The sequence below is a fragment of the Numida meleagris genome, chromosome 4 (assembly GCF_002078875.1).
Source record: "Numida meleagris isolate 19003 breed g44 Domestic line chromosome 4, NumMel1.0, whole genome shotgun sequence".
Classification (NCBI taxonomy): domain Eukaryota; kingdom Metazoa; phylum Chordata; class Aves; order Galliformes; family Numididae; genus Numida; species Numida meleagris.
Window position 1 is genome coordinate 61,382,529 of NC_034412.1, and position 11,059 is coordinate 61,393,587.

Genomic DNA, 11,059 nt, shown 5'->3' on the forward strand with positions numbered 1-11,059 from the left:
CACCAAAATTTTCCTGATATTCTCTGCCAATGGTACTGGCAATTAAACACAAGGAAAAAGAAGCTCCTTCACACCTTTGACTGAATACAATATTTAATAGAGGAGGAAATGAAGCTGCAGGAATGTGGCACATTTATGTAGCTGTCCAAAAATCTCCTTTATAATGATTATTAATAAACAACCAAAAACATGAATTGCGACTCACCAAAATTCATCTAGTAATGTGGCAGCTGCACCGAGTCCAACAAATTCCATAAGAGGTGACTGAGGACAAAACATAAAGAAAGAACTTTTGTGACATGGAAAATTCAGTATTCCACCACTTATTTTCATCCAAGATGGGGAGTAAAGCTCTCTGAAACTCCTCCATTTGTCTGAAACAAAACAGTTAGGCCTTTGCCTAAGGAGGACTGTGGCACTGGGCTCCACCGTCTTGTGGGGAACTGCAGGCTTGGCCATGCTAGCACGAGGAGACCCTGCGTGCTGAGGGCTACTGATTCTGCAAGTTGGCTTTTGTAAATAAATAACTTTGGCTGACCAAAAAATAAAAAACTGAGGAAATGAAGACTAAGCATAACCATTCCTTCCTTTTTCCTATTCCTTCTTTCAGTTAAATAAGACCACTCCTGAAGAAGTTCGAAGCAAATATAAGCAAGAAGTACTACAGAGGAAAATACAAACTGCATTTCAGTGGATTTAAACTAACATTCTGGCAATATGAATTTGCACCAGAATGTTAGCATATTTGTTCAAATGGCTTTCCAGAGCTGTGATGGTGTGTTGCTTCCCTGAAAAAGTTGGTTAGAAGCAGGGAGATGAGGGAGATGAGGCATTGCAGAAGATTAGGAGGAGAGCAACATTAGCAGCAGAGATTGCAAATTAGAGATTGCACCCAGAACCTTTCACTTAGACCTAACTAGCCAAATAGTCAAGTACTTTCAGTGTCATTTCTAGAGTAAAAGGAAAAATATCACAGAGCTGTATGTACCTCCACTGTGAGGAAACATTTCAAGACCTCCAGAAAATGCAAAGGGTGCTCCAAAAGTAACGTCTCCTAATTTATTATGTTGGCCCATGATGTCAGAGATGGATATTGGTGACATGGTGGCAGAGGCTGCACCTTCTAAGCAATATCCCATTACATTTTGCTGCCATGTGACAGACAGCAGTAGAAGGGCAATCTGACATAAATGGCATCTGACACAGAAGTGAGGATTAAGCAAAGGCATGTCATTAAACTCCTCCATGTGGAAACAATGGCACCCATTGACATTCATCAATGCTTGATGAATGTTGATGGAGACCAGTCAGTGGTTGTGAGCACAGTGAGGCAGTGGGTGGTGCGTTTCAGCAGTGGCAACAGTAATGCGACAAGCTGGAATGGACAGACATGCAGATTTTTATTTATTTATTTATTTTTTACAAGCACAGCAGGCAGGCTCTTGTTCACTGCTAGTGAAAATGCATAGGTAATGATTGTGACTAGTTGAAAAATAGTGTTTTGTAGCTGAGAATTTGCTCTATCAAATAGTGTTATTGTGCTTTTTGTATCTGTTCCAGTTTCCATGGAAATGAATAGGAGGCATTACTTTCAGAGCTACCTATATTATTTAATGAAGTATCAGCCACTCAGGGGATCAGGAACTCAGTGCAGGTCACCAGAGTGCGGTCAAAACCTTAATGCATGAGTTGGTAAAATATACTTTTACAGTATAATCAATATTATTTTTCCTTCCTCATGCACTCTTTCCTTTGTCAGAGCTTCCCAGTAGTTTTCTTACAAATATAACCACATTGCTGACTCTTTCTTTTCTTTTAATAAAACCTCCTTGCCTTGTTCAGTTTATGCAAGATGTCTGACTAAAAAGACTTCTCTCTCTAATCCCAGCAAGTATTTTATATATGTCTGATTATCTTCTCAATACACAGTTATTTTCACAAAGCAGAGAGATTCAGTAATAGAAGTCTCTGTTCTGTCTTCCTCTGAAAACTTTAAATTTGCCCCTTCTTTTCAATATTCTCTCAGTTGACAAAGTAGGAATCAAAAATTTACTTAACTTCTCTCTCGTTCTCTCTGCCCTCCATGAGAAAGCATGCAGCATGCCATATACTTGCTAGATTTTGGACTTCAGAAATTCAAAAGCCTTCACGCTCAACAGAAATCTGGATGAAGTGAGAAATTGTGACTGCAGTTCGCTGTGGCAGTTACCTGGGCTGTGACTTCTGCCACTGGGACAAAGCACATTTCCCTTCATGATTTTGATTTCAAGGTCTCCCATCGCTTTTCTTGTCCTCAGCAGGTCACCTTCTCAGGACACCAGGGGCTTCTTTTTGTGCCTCTGTTCCCTTTTCAAAGAGAGTCTTCTGAAGTTCTCTGCTGAAAACAGGAACAACAAAAAGTCAGCTTTTCAGATGTGATAAGCTCTGAAAATAGCTATATAGAATTATAGCTAAATGGGGCAAAGTTTTATGTAGAAACACCCAAATCTCCACTCATTTAATTTGTTATGATTTCTAGCAGTTTTCTGATCACTCTCACCAAATACCTGCAGGCAGAAATGTCCACACTTCCAACCCATTTTAACTAAAAACAGCACAAACAGAACAAACAAGTTGGGGAGAAAGCTTTCAGTACTCGGTCTTCCTTCATTTCCTCATTGGAGAACAGGAGCAGTCTGCATTTTGGTAACTCCCATGTTTATTCTCTTCTGTAGAATAGCAAGAGCTTCCCAGGTTGCATATTAAACAGCATACAGTGCATATATCATTTGCTATATTGCCCTCTGGTTTCTTAATTTCAGTGTTTTGGAGTAGTTCTGTTACAAGTTAGTTTTGTGTCTGTCTACTGGAAAAAATTTCCTTTAGCTGCAGTTGAAGTACAGAAAGCAGCAGTGCTTTTCTGCCTTAGCAGCTTCCACAGGCTTAGCAGTTTAAGAAAAAACCTGAAGCTGCTTTTGCTTTTTTTCTTTTTCTAATAGCTATGAAAATTACTTTAAGTCTCCTAAACATGCACCATTTGACCTACTGAGCTCATTAATTTAGTGGAGCAAGGCCTCAAATAAGAAGTCAATGCGCATTTAGGAGAAACGATGATTATGTGTAGGCAACAAGCTAAAATTCTAAGGAAAATGTTGTTTTAGAAAAATTTAATTCCTTCTTTGCTTCAGTTTCCTTACAGGGCTCTCTGAAAAATCTCCTTTGAACCACTTCATGATTTTATACATCTCCTTAAAGCATGTCAGTGGAATGAGCTGTAAGTAAGTAAGTGTATGAACACTTCCTAGAAAGAATTTTCAGAATATCAACATATTTTTACTGAGGTAGATCACTCAGCATCATCAGTGGAAGAATTTTACTACAGTAACTATGAGAAGAATCTAATCACCAACACTGAACAGTTACACTCATTACTCATGGGGCCATTTTAAATGACATAGCATCTCGTGAGCTTCACTCAACTCCCGCAACTCCATAGAGTCAGACTGGAATCTTAGCTCTATCTTTATGCAGTTTCACTCCTGAATACTGCTCCTACTACTAATCACAACAATCTTAAAAATTCTAATTCTCAGAAATTCAGGGAATTTGTGTTTTACCCAGACTATGAGTGGCACTGCAGGTGTTTGACTGTCCTAAGAACCGCCTCAAAATCATAACCTTTTGATGCTGCACCTTCTCACAGCCATAGACCTGGATAACACTGTGGTTTGAAAATATTTTAATGCATATAACTTCGTAACAAACATCCAACCTTCTACATTGTCCCAACTTGAGGTGGAAATACCAATGAGTGAACATTTTCTTAATTAACTCTATTTTAATCCTGATATCACACTGATCCTTGTGGAAATCTTTTGTACTGACTTCAACAGCAGCTGTAGAAAAGGAGCACCTATTAGTGTTTTTAATGAAATTGAGAGATAATGACTGCAGTTTTTCAAGTAAAAAATTAAGGTCTCCTTTCAAAAAACAAGTATTAGAGATTAGCATTCTTTTTTTTTTTCTCCAGAATCGTACAGCTTTTTACAGTGAAATTTAATGGCTTTAAGGTATTTCCTGTAATATATTTTAATGAAAGTAAATATAAGCCAGCAAAGTTGCTCATGTAAGTATTGGGGATTTAAGGAATTACTTAAACAATGAATACACAAAGTTATTAACCTTTTTAGGGAATTAAAATGTGCCACTACATGATGAAACAAAACCAGCAGTCATCTCAAACTTAAAGGATTGATTCTGTACATGCAACTGAAACATAATTAAAACATTACAATATTGTTTTGCTACTACAGAAAATTTGACAAGAGTTTAGACCACTACCTTTGTAACAGCTTTTATTTGGTAAATTCATAAATCAGTTATGTCTTTGTAATGGCACCAACTCAGCAAGATTATATTATAGTACTTATCTTCAAGTAAAGTAACAGTCTAGTGAAATTAGAAATGTTTAGGTTTTATTCCTTTGCAGTATTCTGCTAAATGGGAAACATTAATAGGATTAGTGTGAATAAGAGTAAAATTTTGGTCATGCACAGCATAAACGCAGTAGCAGCAAAGATATATATATATAAATTAATACCAGACTAATCTGCATACAATGTATCTGCATATGTCAGGTATTTAACAGTAAATTATGCATGATAGAAAAGGCTTAGAAAGTTTATAACATTTTTTATCTCAGACAGGTCACAGGAAGGTTCTCTTTTTAAAGCAGCTGGAAATCCGAAAGCACAGGATAAAACATAATATTGAAAAGATAAAAGAATTACCAGATATTACCAGCCCTTCCTGGTATCTTTTGGTGTTTCACAGATTTGCCCCATCTATTCATTTTCTATCACTACCATGCTTATCTTATTAGTGCTAATCTGTCATTGTCAGTTAGGAACTCAGGAGACCACTCTTGACCATTAGATAATATCTAAACATCATTACCATGCTCTCTATCAGATTTTGTGTCTTTTTTTTTAGATTGTACTTATGTTTGGCTGCTGACTCTTCTGGACATTCATAATAATGCTATCATAAGTCGTTTGTGTGCTATTTAAATAAGACCACACAGATACTACATATTTTTGCTATCTGCATGGAGTTCATTAACAGCTCCTACACAAGTGATTATTGAGAAGCATGATAAAAAAGTGTGCAACTGCCCCCCAGCTGTACTCAAACAACACTTCATTTGCAGTTTCTTTGCAATTGAACTGTAAGAAAGTTTAGTATAAATTTCAGATCTATTTGAGAAGCACTGGACCCAAATGGGAAATCTGACTGAGCATTCTCTCTTTAAAAGTCTTAGGATGTTGCATCTTTTTTGTTTCCTTTTTTTTTTTTTTTTTTGCTATTGTAAATTTAAGATAAAGAGATAACTACAGTGATAATTCATTTCTAACTTCAGTTTGACAGGGCTGAAGAAAAGCAGTTCAACAGTGCAGAGCAGAAAATGGTAGAAAATTGGATTCACTTTTTTTTTGAACATTTTGAAACACTTTTGTACACCTTCTTTTCTATTTTGCCTCTTGACGAAAGATCTTTATGAGTAACTGATTTCAAAAAGTTTTTCAACTCATTCTACTGAATACAGTACAGAAGTGTCTAAATAACAGAAACTTTGGGCATCATCCCTGTTATGGACTGACGGAAATCATTGTTTTGAACCAGCCCTAAGTTCCCACTACTGTTGTGCCCTGACTCTGAGTGCATCCTATAATATATTCTTAAAAGGATGCAGGATTAGGGCTCCGTGAAGAACCTTCCCTTTTCATCCCAGCAGTGCTGCTATCATTACATGTCTCTGCTAACAGCAGGGAGAGCTGCCACCACAAAGCTCCAATGATTATGGTCGCTTCCCATAATGGCAATTTACTAATCAAGAAATAACTCCTTCTTTATAAAGCCAGGGGACTGTCATTAAGGGAACTGACACATTCCCTGTGGTCTATCTGCTCTGCATTCAGTATTAATATTGTACTCCTTTGAAACGTGCGACTAAAAACAAAATTAAAAAAAAAAAATCACCAGAACCAACAACAGCAACACAAGGAAGAAAACATCATAAAGAAGAAAGAAAAACTCCCAGCTTGTCATTGTATCCCTCACCTGTCTGCTGACTTCTCTGTCAGTTTTAATGAGGCACAAAAGGAGGCAGACTTGAAGAAAAAATGCTTATTTAAGAAGGAGGTTTTCACAGAAGATCTGACTCTGGTTGGGAAAGCCAAAGTACAGACGAAAATACAAGTTACATGCAGGTTGTAACTTGATTCTCCCTTTTTGGTTTACTTACTTTCTGCTTCCCTTATGCTCACAAAATAATTCCTTTCTTTAATTCTTCCTCTTTTTCACATGGCACTTTCCATCCTTTAATATTTATTTGTTTTCATATGCTTTTACCTGCCCACTTCCCTATCTCTTTTCTCTGCCCTTGCTGCAATTCACCTCTTCCTTGTCCTTCACCTCCAAATTATTTCCTATCTGCTTAGCCCTCCATTCTTAATTTTAAACACTTTTTTTCCTAGCTTTTTTTGTCTAGCTTTTGAAATTTTCCCCTTTATTTCTTCTTTTCTCCAAGTACAATTCTTTTCTATTACTGCATATAGAGCACACCCACCTTCTGGGAATCATGGGCTTTAAATCAAGCGATCAGGGTGCAGGAAAAGGCAGAAGAAGCAGGTGGAGCTGAGCACTTACTTGCAGAACCTAAGACTGGTTTTACCTCAGATAAAAGGGAAGCTACTCTTGGCTCCTGAGACTCCATTGCTGTTGGTCTCATTACTGTCAGAAACGTGGTAAGATAGTTGCGCACAGGACATGAAATGAGCACATCAAAACATTTCCCCACTCTATGGGTAATTACATTTTACAAATAATCTGATTTCCACATATTTGGGTTTGTCTTGTACTGGCCACTAATTTTTAATGAATCATTGTTCATGTATACTGTCAGAACACATTTTTTGCGCAGCCCAATATAATCTAGTGACAATGGCACTAGAATGCCATTGAAGTCGTAAAGCGGTGCTTTTGTATATTAAAACCAGCAGAGTGTATTTTCTAGTGATGGTGGTTAAGTTACTCTGCTTAATGAAAAATCGTCACCTCAAAATGTAGAATGGTAGGAGGGCAAACATTCAGATTGCTATTCCTTGAGCCAAGTGCAAGAAGAGAACACAGGGAGATCCAGACTGCTGCCAAACACCCTAGTTAAATACAACAAATATCATACATACACACTTGTGCAAAAAACTGAGGCTTCATTCATTTGACTACATCTGTGTTGCACAGAATTTGTTTCCCCTTTGAATTCATGGAAGTATCAGGATTTAACAAATCCTCTGATACGAGTTTAAGAACCTAAATTCAATAAACATAACGGATACAACAATAAAACTTCAGCATATCAAAAACTAGAAATAAAAAATGCATACCTTCGTGAAGAATACAAGAGACTGAGCCCAGCTTACTAAGTCATGAAATAGAAGCCACTAGTACCTGGTGTGAAACAGATCATGCTGCTAGTAACAGCTGATTAAAAAATCCCTTTACAATCAAATCCAAAAATTGACTTTGCAAGAGTAATAGTAATCATGCCTGGTTATTGCATGGTTGACACATAAAGCATAATTTACTTCTTAGCAGTAACTGGACTCAGGCCAGCACACCTTGCCCACTGCCATCATTGAGATTCTCTGTGGTCTACAGCTAGCAAAAAGTAATTTTTTTCTTTAGCTGACAAGACAACCACTAACTGCCTGGGATTAGGAAGCAACTTTCCTTATAGATAAATGATTCCAAGTTGTTCAATGTAAGCATAACTAATACAGAATGGTGGCCACCACATTAACCACAGATAAGTTGGTCAAGTACTACAGTGAAGACATTTAATCCTTCCATTTCCTAATTTCATTTTTATTCTGATAAGGCATGTCCAGCAGAGCAAATCATAGAATCATAGAATTAGCTAGGTTGGAAAAGACCTACAAGATCATCCAGTCCAACCATTCACCTACCACCAATAACCCCACTAAACCATGTCTCTCAACGCTATATCTAAATGTTTCTTGAACACCTCCAGCGACGGTGACTCAACCACCACCCCGGGCAGCCCATTCCAGCACCTGACCACTCTTTCAGAAAAGTAGTGTTTCCTAATGTCCAGCCTAAATCTCCCCTGGCACAACTTGAGGCCATTCCCCCTTGTCCTGTCACTAGTTATAAGAGAGAAGAGGCTGAGCCCCAGCTCACTACAACCTCCCTTCAGGTAGTTATAGAGAGCGATAAGGTCTCCCCTGAGCCTCCTCTTCTCCAGACTGAACAATCCCAGCTCCCTCAGCCGCTCCTCGTAAGGCCTGTGCTCCAGACCCCTCACCAGCTTCATTGCCCTCCTCTGAACACACTCCAGGGCCTCAATATCTTTCTTGCAGTGAGGGGCCCAAAACTGGACACAGTACTTGAGGTGCGGCCTCACCAGGGCTGAGTACAGAGGGACAATGACTTCCCTCCTCCTACTGGCAACACTATTTCTGATACAAGCCAGGATGCCATTGGCCTTCTTGGCCACTGTCATGGTTTTGTGATTTTCGGTTATTGGTATTCCACATCATAACATCATGTAGTGGACATACCTAGTTCAGAAGAGAAGGACTACTACAGTCCCCACGGTACTTTGCTCCTTTGTTACCATTTTCCAGCCGGAGGGAAATGATAGAAGCTCGCAGTATAAGAACTTGCAGATCACGAGACCTTGTTCCTTTTTCCGCCGTCTCTCGTCTTGGCAGCACCTCGCTCTCCAGCCGTCTTATCGTCGGTAGTAGAGTAAGGCCTACCTTGACTTTGGGACATTCTCTCTCTCTGTATTGGATTTATCAGCTTAAATTGTAATTATATTGTATTATAGTGTGTTGTTTTGCATTCCGATATTTTATTTAGTAAATTAGTTTGTTTCTCCTCAGATTGTTGCCGCTGTTCTTTGCTCTCAGGGCCATCTCCCTACCCTTTTCCCCTTTCCCCTTTTCCCGGGACGTGGGCCCTTGGGTCCCCTGTCCCCTTTGTCACGGAATCGGGCCTAACGCCCGTAAACCGTTGACAGCCACCCAGGCACACTGCTGGCTCATGCTCAGCCGAGCATCGACCAACACCCCCAGGTCCGTTTCCTCCACACAACCTTCCAGCCACTCTGCCCCAAGCCTGTAGTGTTGCCTGGGGTTGTTGCGGCCAAAGTTCAGGACCCGGCACTTGGTCTTGTTGAACCTCATCCCACTGGCTTCAGCCCAGAGATCCAGCCTGTCCAGATCTCTCTGGAGGGCCTCTCTATCCCCAGGCAGATTGACACTTCCTGCCAGCTTGGTGTCATCTGCAAACTTACTGAGGGTGCTCTCAATGCCCTCATCCAGGTCATCAATAAAGATATTGAAGAGGACAGGCTCCAGCACCGACCCCTGGAGAACACCACTCGTGACCAGTCACCAGCTGGATTTAATTCCATTCACCACTACTCTCTGGGCCTGGCCCTCCAGCCAGCTCCTTACCCAGCAAAGAGTGTACCTGTCCAAGCCACGGGCTGCCAGGACAATACTGTGGGAGACAGTGTCAAAGGCTTTGGTACATCTAGGCACATCATGATACATCCAGGCTTACACCAAACCTATAACTGGGCACACCAGAACGATAACTTTCAGCGAGGAATGTGACAGCATCACAGACCAAATTACTGGCTCATACAGGCCTGGCAGGATGGCGTGGGTGCACAACAGAGCTGCTGCCCCACCGGGAGGCCCTGGAAATTCAGTGGTGGAAAGGAGCCACAATGCAGGGTTTACAACAGGACATGGACAGGAATGTTTGACTACTAACTCACGGGGCAGAGTGCTGGTATTCTGAATAGCCCCTTTTCACTTCTACCTCCTTTTTCTAAAGGCTTTTTTACTTTCTTATTTACTTCCTAACCACTATTTCTCAGTTTTTAATCCTTTTCTCTGAAGTCTGATAGTTCAATTCTATCAAACATTTCCAGCCCAAACACTGTGAACTTCTCACACTTTTCTTCTTACCTTGACCTTTGATGTAACTTCCAAAGCAAGTTCAATGAGGTATAACACAGAAATAAAGACGGTCAAAGACTTTCCTGTCAAGTTCACAGAACTTCGCTCCCCTCATATCTCTGTAACTGTTACCCTCCAATCGCCAGTTTGCACAGGCTCCAGCCATCCAAAAGGCATTGCAGGAATCACATCTGGGCAGAGGCAGGCACACAAGGCTGTGCCAGGTTGGCATCAGTGCCCTTTGCAGGCTTTACATCAAGTAACTGAAAGAAGATTCAGCTGGCAACTTTGCTTATATTTTGACACCTCAGGGAAGTGCTTGCTTTTCTCTAAAACCACAAGAGACACTCAAATCCTGCCTAAATATCTAGCTCACTTCTCTCTGATCACTATTTTTAGGGCTGCGTAATCCTTCTCCTTACTGTACATGTAAGCAAATATGCTACTTCAGCTCAGCTCAGAATAAGTCACTTATATTTACTCAGTACTTACATTTTGTAAAGGAAAAATATAGAAGGATGACCACATAAGTGTTTGCTTATCGTTGAAATCCATTTGCAGAGACCAGCGACAATGTGGGGTTTCTCCTCCTGGTGCTGCATCTTCTGAGGAAATAATAGAAAAATAAAATAATAGAATGGCTTGGGTTGGAAGGGACCTTAATCTAGTTTCAATCCCCTTGTGGTTGGTAGGGCTGCCAGCTACTAAAATCAGGCTGCCCAGGGCTCTATCCAACCTGGCATTGAATACCTCCCGGGATGGGGCATTCACAGCTTCTCTGGGCAACCTGTGCCAGGGCCTCACCACCCTCTGAGTGAAAAATTTCCCCATAACATCTAATCTACATCTGTCATGGTTTTGTGATTTTTGTTGTTGTTGTTGTCTGTATTCCACATCATAACATCATGTAAAGCACTGGCAGTTAAAGAGTTAATGTCCCGGTTTTCAGGGACTGCCTTTTTTGGGTGTTTGGTTCTCCAAGGGGGAGGAGAGAAGCAGCACTCCCCAGCGGTCTTTTTGGG

The 11,059-nt window shown here is 40.2% G+C and overlaps 1 long non-coding RNA gene across 1 annotated transcript; it reads right to left on the reverse strand.

Annotated features, from left to right (window-relative positions):
- LOC110397337 lies at positions 201-10,824 on the reverse strand. Its single transcript, XR_002437711.1, has 3 exons — positions 10,530-10,824; positions 2,210-2,377; positions 201-264 (listed from the first exon to the last, which is right to left on the reverse strand). It is a non-coding gene; the product is annotated as an uncharacterized LOC110397337 (long non-coding RNA).